Raw genomic sequence first — 9,569 nt, 5'->3', positions numbered from 1 at the left:
CTGATTCAGCTTTCTGAATCTATAGTTTGGCATATGAAAGATAAAAGTAGCAGGCCAAATACCTACAAAAAAGCCTTTAATCTAGAATTGGGGTCTTGATTGTTCAAAGAACCTATAACGAATCAAACAGGATTTGAAAGCTGTTTTTCCCATGGCCAGAAACAAACACTGAACTGTTAGAGTTCTGCTAACTCCCCGCCTCGCCCAACCCACAACAAATTACACCACACGCTTGATTAGAGTACTGTAAAATGTAATTTGCAGTCAGACTGAACTTTCTCACATATTATCTGAAGTGTATCTCTACAGAAAATACTAAAAAATAGAACTGTTGAGCCAATTATAACTATAGGTAAGAATTTGGAGTCTTTTAAGAAAATGGAAAAAAACAAAACACTAAAAAATTTGTCAATTGTCCTCAATATTTCTCCCATTTCAGAGAAATATCAAGGCAGTGGAGTGCACGCAGGCTTTTAAGAGTTACAGTTAAGAATAGAGAGAAAACACTATTAAAGGCACAGATACTTCTGTGTATGCAGGTTGTTGCCTTTCATGCTCAAGGTAGACATTTCTAGTGCCACAGTGAATACAGTTAGGAGTTTTCTAACCTAGAAAGAAACATTATTACAGGAAGACTGACTTTTCAAATTACACGTTTGGCAGTTTGCAATGTATTCTAATCACCTTTTACATAAGAACATCCCTTGATGTCTTGAGCAAGGCGTAGTGTTTTTCTTTTCTTGTCATTTGATACAGGAATCAATAGATCATAAAAACATTCATTGCAAATCTCACAAAATGAAACCCAAAGAGAAAACGTCACGTGATTTTTCACAGTTGTGCTAGATTGTTCTGAGCCTTTTAAGAGTTCTTCCAAATCTGCCAAGTACAAAATATTACAAGTCATTATAGACCTTGTAAAATGAACTTCATTCAAAAAATTAATAAGAGAAAACTGGTATTACGGCAGCCTTCTAAAAAGCACTTACCCCAGACAAAAATCCCTTGGAATTTTTCTCCCCTTTCTTAAATATCTGGAAGTCACATGCGTACCCTATATATTTGCCAGACACCTAATCTACCACTTCCTTTCCCACTTACAAATTCTATCAAAAACATGCAGCTTTGTTAGAATTATTCAAGTCTCTTCAATGTCTTCAGAAGATAGAGAATCAAACCGACAAGTACATGACATTCCAACATTTTAAAGCAAACCTAGTATTTAGGTCGTTTTTAAATGCCAGAATTAGGTTTATCTGATTACATACAGGGTCAGGATACCACTAGAGACCATAGCATAAGTAGTACTACTTTTCCTTGCCATAGCCTCATCTCATTTAACCCCTGTTCAGGTATACTTCTAACCATTTTATCCTTGTGTTTTCTGGCCAGGTAACTTACTCACTATCCAATTCACTGGCATATAAAAATGTCAAGTAGCCATTTTATTATTAACATAGGCCAGAAGTCAGTTGTCGAACTTAAGAAAGCTTCTTTGCCTGCTTTAATTGCAATTCTTTAATATAAAACATACCCTTATAACCAACTGGTGCTCTGCTGTTAGTGCTCTCTCGATGGTCTACCTGCCAAAGAGAACAGAGACTTTAGGACACATCGCTGGCAGGACATCACCAGTTACTTGTGTAACAGCTCCACTGGACAGTAACACAGTGTCGTTGCAATATGCCAGTACAAAGATCCTGACTACACATCATGTCTAGTTCAATGCACCTGCACATTCCTATTGAAAGGATTGTTCTTACCTTAACACTTGTTCCTGACACCCCCCTCACCTCAGGCCCTATCACAGTAGAGAGCATTTCAGCTCGCTGAGCCAGAGGAAAACTCACCACGGAAAAATAGAGGGGTGGGACCCCGCAGAGAAGCAGGGTGATTTAACAGGATGATTTGCAGAAGTCCGGTTGTAGTTCACACATTATTCTTAACCTGGTGAATCTAGACAGTCTGGAAATTTTTATTATTGGTATTTTGCTAATTCAGAATTCCATATCTTACAGCTTCCTATGTCAACTCTCAGAAACAGAGGTAAACATAGAACACTTGTTCACTTAAGAAATTAAGTGAGCAACTTACAGCCTGTATCATGTAGTAGTATCACAGTTGAAATAAAGCCTAGGTTTTAGAAAGAGAAGGAAAACTTCCTTCTGCTGAATCTTTAAAAAAAAAAAAAAAAAAAAAAGAAAGGTAAAACAAATCCCTACAGATAGAGGTTAATACATATACACTCCATTCCCACTCTTAGTTTTGGTTGTTTGGTTTTTTTAGGCAGAGAACTGCAAAGAAGTGCGACTTGTCTACCAAAACCAGTATGCTTAAGAGAAGAAACATGGATTAAAAAACAGGTGTGATTTGGGTTGGGTTTTTTTAATGTTTTGTCAAGAGCATACGTCATATAAAGCTGGGATTCCATAAAGCGGTTCCTGAAATAGTTAAATACATATGTAATCAAAACTTTCAGGTTTAAGCTTTACACACATAAAACACCCACCCAAACCTCTCTCTGTTGAAGTAGGTGTCAACTTTGAAAACTGTTGTTACAAGAACAATACTTCAGCTTATAAATTTAGTGGCAAAACTACAGGGGACACATACATGATCGTTTTTTCTGAAGCCCTTAAAGACTGCTAGAGCTAGATAGAACATATGCCTGTGCTTTTGAAGTGAACTCTTGAAGAATTCTGCTGCCTCCTGCCTTCCACACTGGAGAATTCTAGTTAACTAACTCGGATAAAAATCGAGGTAACAGATATATTCCATCCCACAACAGTCACAACACTATTATAACCTAGCATACCACTAGGGAGATGCTTAATTCTTTTCACTAAACATAAAAAATGCACTGCAATCCCTTTCTAGTTCCAATTCCCAGCATATGCTCAGTTTTCTTACATTCTTGCATTCATTTCAGAATTAAAGACACCAGGAAGAAGGTATGCTTATACAAAATACAATCCCCGTAACTCTAATTGGACTAAACAGCTTTAGAATTCCAGGCACTGAAGTGTATTTCTGGACTAATCAACAGTGATCTGTTTAAGAATAAAGTCCAGCAGAAACCTGTTTGAATTCAAATCTTTAGAAGTCCAACAGCTTTATAGCTCTGCTGTTCCAAAAAAACTGTTCCTTCCTTTGAGGTTATTTGCACAGACTGGAAGAGGGGAACAACCCCAAAATCATTCATTTCTGTCAAGTATCCTGAAAGAGAGTAAATTGTTTAAAGGAGCAGACCTACTAGCATCCCCACAGATGGCGAGACTATTTGCATTCCGTCCTTATTAAGCACCAGTAACCCCAGAGGATAAATTATCAGATGCCCAAGCTATAGAAAAAAGCTCAGTGTTTACATTCTATCAAGTATTCAGCCACAAGGCAGAAATCCACAGAACAGGGTTCATCAGCAATATTGCTCACTTTGCTGCTAATCTGAAGAGCTACCTGACAGCAAAGACACATCCATACTTAAATACAGAGAGTTGCTTCCCACTGAAAAATGAAGAGCACTGGGCTCTCTAAAAATGCATGTACTCATCAGTACAGAAAAAAGGGCTCCTCTACCTCCCCGCTCCGGGACCGCCCCCGGTGCCTCCCAGCCCGCCCCAGGACCGACCCCCGCTATCTCCCAGCCCGCCGCGGGACCGGCCACCGGTGCCTCGCTGCCCGCCCCGGGTCCGGCCTCCTGTGCCGCGCTGCAGGGTCCGAACCTGGGCGGCGCTGCCCGCCCCGGGACCGCCCCTGGTGCCTCCCAGCCCGCCCCAAGACCGACCCCCGGTATCTCCCAGACCGCCGCGGGACCGGCCCCCGCTATCTCCCAGCCCGCCCCGGGACCAGCCACCGGTACCTCGCTGCCCGCCCCGGGACCGGACCCGGACGGCGCTGCCGGCCCCGGCACGGAAACCCGGTGCCGCGGTGCCTGCTCCGGGACCGGATCCCGACGGCGCTGCCCGCCCAGGGACCGCCCCCGGTGCCTCCCAGCCCTCCCCGGGACCGTCCCCGGTGCCTCCCAGCCCGCCCCAGGACCGACCCCCGCTATCTCCCAGACCGCCGCGGGACCGGCCACCGGTACCTCGCTGCCCGCCCCGGGACCGGCCCTGAACGGCGCTCCCGGCCCCGGCACGGAACCCCGGTGCCGCGCTGCCCGACCCGGGACCGGCCTCCGGTACCGCGCTGCAGGGTCAGAACCTCGGCGGCGCTGCCCGCCCCGGGACCGCCCCCGGTGCCTCCCAGCCCGCCGCGGGACCGGCCGCCGGTACCTCGCTGCCCGCCCCGGGACCGAACCCGGACGGCGCTGCCGGCCCCGGCACGGAAACCACGTGCCGCGCTGCCCGCTCCGGGACCGGATCCCGACGGCGCTGCCCGCCCCGGGACCGCCCCCGGTGCCTCCCAGCCCTCCCCGGGACCGCCCCCGGTGCCTCCCAGCACGCCCCAGGACCGACCCCCGCTATCTCCAGCCCGCAGCGGGACCGGCCACCGGTACCTCGCTGCCCGCCCAGGGACCGGACCCGGACGGCGCTGCCGGCCCCGGCACGGAACCCCGGTGCCTCGCTTCCCGGCCCAGGACCGGCCTCCGGTGCCGTGCTGCAGGGTCCGAACCTGGGCGGTGCTGCCCGCCCCGGGACCGCCCCCGGTGCCTCCCAGCACGCCCCAGGACCGACCCCCGTGCCTCCCAGCCCGCAGCGGGACCGGCCGCCGGTACCTCGCTGCCCGCCCCGGGACCGGACCCGGACGGCGCTGCCGGCCCCGGCACGGAAACCCGGTGCCGCGGTGCCTGCTCCGGGACCGGATCCAGACGGCGCTGCCCGCCCAGGGACCGCCCCCGGTGCCTCCCAGCCCTCCCCGGGTCCGCCCCCGGTGCCTCCCAGCCCTCCCCGGGACCGCCCCCGGTGCCTCCCAGCACGCCCCAGGACCGACCCCCGTGCCTCCCAGCCCGCCGCGGGACCGGCCACCGGTACCTCGCTGCCCGCCCAGGGACCGGACCCGGACGGCGCTGCCGGCCCCGGCACGGAACCCCGGTGCCTCGCTGCCCGCCCCGGGACCGGCCTCCGGTGCCGCGCTGCAGGGTCCGAACCTGGGCGGCGCTGCCCTCCCCGGGACCGCCCCCGGTGCCTCCCAGCCCTCCCCGGGACCGCCCCCGGTGCCTCCCAGCACGCCCCAGGACCGACCCCCGCTATCTCCAGCCCGCCGCGGGACCGGCCACCGGTACCTCGCTGCCCGCCCAGGGACCGGACCCGGACGGCGCTGCCGGCCCCGGCACGGAACCCCGGTGCCTCGCTGCCCGCCCCGGGACCGGCCTCCGGTGCCGCGCTGCAGGGTCCGAACCTGGGCGGCGCTGCCCGCCCCGGGACCGCCCCCGGTGCCTCCCAGCCCGCCCCAGGACCGACCCCCGCTATCTCCCAGACCGCCGCGGGACCGGCCACCTGTACCTCGCTGCCCGCCCCGGGACCGGCCCTGAACGGCGCTCCCGGCCCCGGCACGGAACCCCGGTGCCGCGCTGCCCGCTCCGGGACCGGATCCCGAGGGCGCTGCCCCCCGGGACCGCCCCCGGTGCCTCCCAGCCCTCACCGGGACCGCCCCCGGTGCCTCCCAGCCCTCCCCGGGACCGACCCCGGTGCCTCCCAGCCCGCCGCGGGACCGGCCGCCGGTACCTCGCTGCCCGCCCCGGGACCGGACCCGGACGGCGCTGCCGGCCCCGGCACGGAATCCCGGTGCCTCGCTGCCCGCCCCGGGACCGGCCTCCGGTGCCGCGCTGCAGGGTCCGAACCCCGGCGGCGCTGCCCTCTCTGGGACCGCCCCCGGTGCCTCCCAGCCCTCACCGGGACCGCCCCCGGTGCCTCCCAGCCCTCCCCGGGACCGACCCCGGTGCCTCCCAGCCCGCCGCGGGACCGGCCGCCGGTACCTCGCTGCCCGCCCCGGGACCGGACCCGGACGGCGCTGCCGGCCCCGGCACGGAATCCCGGTGCCTCGCTGCCCGCCCCGGGACCGGCCTCCGGTGCCGCGCTGCAGGGTCCGAACCCCGGCGGCGCTGCCCTCTCTGGGACCGCCCCTGGTGCCTCCCAGCCCGCCCCGGGACCGCCCCTGGTGCCTCCCAGCCCGCCCCGGGACTGCCCCCGGTTCGTCGCTGTCCGCCCCGGGACCGAACCGCGGTGTGTCGCTGCCCACCCCGGGACCTGCCGCCGACGGCGCTGCCGGTCCCGGGATCAGTCCCCGGTGCCGCGGCCCCTCCGGCACGGGGAGGGCGGGGGCAGCCCGCCGGGACGGCTGGGGCCGTCGAGGCGCCGGCCGATGCTCTCGGAGCCGGGCTCATCCGGCTCGGGGAAGCTTGTTCCCCGCCCCCGGCACGGTCCTCCCGCCCCACCGTCGCTCGGGCAGCCGGTGCCGGTGCCGCCGCACGCCCCGTCCGTGCCCTCGGTGCCCGCTGCGAGTGGAGGTGCCGCGGGGGGGCGGGTAGAAGTACGACGTTCGTTGCGGGCGTGTCTGTGAGTTCGGGGCCGGGGGGGAACTGAACGGCTGCTCCTGCTCCGGGCAGGGCCGCCCCCCCGGGTATGCGGGGCGGGGTGACCCCTTTGTTATCAGCTACAAGGAGTCTCTAGGGTGATGTTGTGAGCCTCGAAGCAAAAGTGCTTCTCGAGAACCGTGGCAAGCAGTTATTCCTGTGAAAGGTGGTCTGGTGCTGTCTGAAGGGAACAAGCTGTGGGATGCAGAGGGGTTTTGCTGGCCTGAGCGTTCAGACCTGGGTAGGATAATTAAAAACCAAACAAACCATGTGACTTTAAACATGAAGTGTTAATGTGGTTCGAAGGGGGCTATTTTCCTTCTGTGTTACACCACCTGAATTACCCTGGATCAGCCTCTTGCCCTCTGTCCTTCCAAAAGCCAGACAGAGCCCCATGCCAGGAGTCCCTCGATGCCATCAGACGGGGCTCACCCAAGGCCATGGCCCGTCCTGCAGAGGGAAGGCGGTGACGCTGCTGGAAACATCGCAGTGCTGTTCCTGGGGCACTGGCTGGGCTCTGCGCTGGGTGAGGAGCTCAGAGGAGCGGGTGTGCTGGGGCGGTGTTCATTGGGAACGGGGAAGGGGCAGGGGTGGGGTGCCGACGCGGAAGTCTCGGACACAACTTAGACGACCAATGGGATCAAGTTGATGCCACTTTATTAAAGGTTACACAGCAATTTATACTCTATCTCAAACTTCACGCGCCGCTATCTTATTGCTAATAGGCTAAAGCTACTTGTTCACGCGCCCTTTTGCCCCCTATGATTGGTCCCGGTGTGGCGTCCACGCGATGCTCTCCCCCCAGGTAGACCCCCTGTTTTCGACATTCCAACATCTTTATCTCTTGGGAAGGAATGTAGTTTCTCAGGCCGTCTCGGCCTTGTTTTTGTCCTTGAACAGAGCTGCAGCTTGTTGTTACAGTGAGGCCCCTCGGTTTGGATCGCTCATAATACGTCCGTTATTTTCCAGCCATTCCACAAATCCCCCTTTTTGTTTTTGAGTGATCCAGACTTCTCTTTTCTTAAACATTTGTTCACCCAGACTATTCAACATCCGTCACAAACACTGAAACAGGCAGGGAAGAAGCAACATCAAGATTAGTAAACCTACTAGCACTATCAATACTCTTTTGACCAAGGTCTGCAACCAGCCCCTCATCCCGAGTCTAGTCGTCCAAGATAACAAGGACCACTGACAGGTCGTACAGGAATACCAGGCCATGCTCTATCCCCACAAATCAGAAAACACTCCAGGTGGAAGTTTAAAGCCTCCGGTGGTTTCTACGGAGAATCCTCCTGTTTTCAAATTATTCCAAGAAGAATGCCCTGTCACATTTTGACAACCTACAAATAAATCTCGGTGACCATTCTGAGCTAACAAAATATGTCATGGGTCACCAAACCAAACCACTCCTGTGCCATTCACTGGCTGCAGCTGAGGAACCACGTTATGGCAGTTTGGCATCTCCGTAACATCAACATACTTAACAGGTGTAACACTAGCCAACAAATCCAATTCTTGCAAGGGTAAAGAAGTTAACTGGTTTAGATTCTCAATGACTGTCTTTTGCCAAGCTGCATTACGCATGGAGGGCCAATTTAAAATGAAACAACTATCATCATCTGGTCTGCCAATCAGGTCCACTCTCTGTTGTTTCCAATATCCTTCAAAATCAGTTTCATTTTCCTGCAGCGGAATGCCAATTAAACAGGTCCTAAAAGGATCATCTGCTTGTTGTAGACTCAAACAGAAATCCTTTATCCCAGATGCGTTTGCTCAGGTTACCCAAATGGTTGCTCTGGGTTCGATGTCAAGAATCCCTTCATGGCTTAATGTGAGCCAAACCAGAACAAATGTGGCCCACATTTGACGTGTAGTCATCATTTCACCTTCCTTTCTCAGGTGTCCTGGTACACCTGCCAGCTTCGAGAGCCATTCTTTCCCAACACCACAACTCTTATCTACTATCTTATTGTTCTAATTAACACACTGCAAAGCCAAACGTCTACAAAGCTTCAAAATCAATTTCTGCTAGAATCCTTTATCTAAGGTTTTCAATTAAGCCTATAACTTAAACAAACTACTGCTGTTTTCTAAAAAATTAAGCCTGCCTTTCTGTAACTAAAAGTGGATTGCTGATATGTTGGCTCGTTGGCAAATTCAGACAACCAGCTTGCTTCAGTATAAACTTCTGAACTGTGATAAGCGGCTGTATTCGAACAGCCGTGCAAAACGACTGCAAGCCCAGGAAAAGACAAAAGGCTTCTCTGTTTGCTGGATGTAGTGCTGTTAGCAACGAGGTCAGAACCAGGTGCAGTCGATGTTCATGTCTCTGAAGTGCCTCAAAACACAGGGTCCTCCGTCCAGTTTGCAGAAGCCTACGTAGATGAATTATTACCTGTAAAAACACAAGCAGGAACCCCTGCCTAGGACCTGTGAGTGAGCCTAGTGCTCTGCGTCGTTCTTCCTGACTTCCCCTTTCCAGGGCCGCACCCATCGACTCGGTACCCATCTGACGCCGGTATCTGTAACAACACAAGCATATCCCCGACCGGTCATTCTTAGTTCTGCAGGTCCTCTCCATTCTCCTGTAACGATATCCCTGTATTGAACAAAAACATTACTGTCACATTGGTTTGTACCAGATTTCAAACCCAAACTATGTATTATTACTGGTGGTTCATTTCTATCACCTGCGAACCGCAAAAAATTTAACACATACACCGCTTTTGCAAGTCGCTCTGCAGCAGCCAAGACTTCTCCCCCTTTTTGTTTTTGCAAAAGCGCTTTCAAGGTTTGATGCGCTCTCTCCACGATGGCTTGTCCCGTGGGGGAATGCGGTATTCCTGTGATGTGACGTATACCCCAGAGTTGGCAAAAATGAGTAAATTTCCGGGAAGTGTAGGCCGGACCATTGTCAGTTTTGATCTCTGCAGGCACACCCAGTGCCATAATTGCAGCATGCATATGTTTGATGACATGCCGTGCTGTTTCACCTGTTTGCGCTGTTGCCCAGAGTGCTAGAGAAAAGGTATCAATAGAAACATGCACATATTTA

Source organism: Strix uralensis, unplaced genomic scaffold, assembly GCF_047716275.1.
Source record: "Strix uralensis isolate ZFMK-TIS-50842 unplaced genomic scaffold, bStrUra1 scaffold_316, whole genome shotgun sequence".
Taxonomy (NCBI): Eukaryota; Metazoa; Chordata; class Aves; order Strigiformes; family Strigidae; genus Strix; species Strix uralensis.
This window is presented reverse-complemented; position numbering follows the sequence as displayed.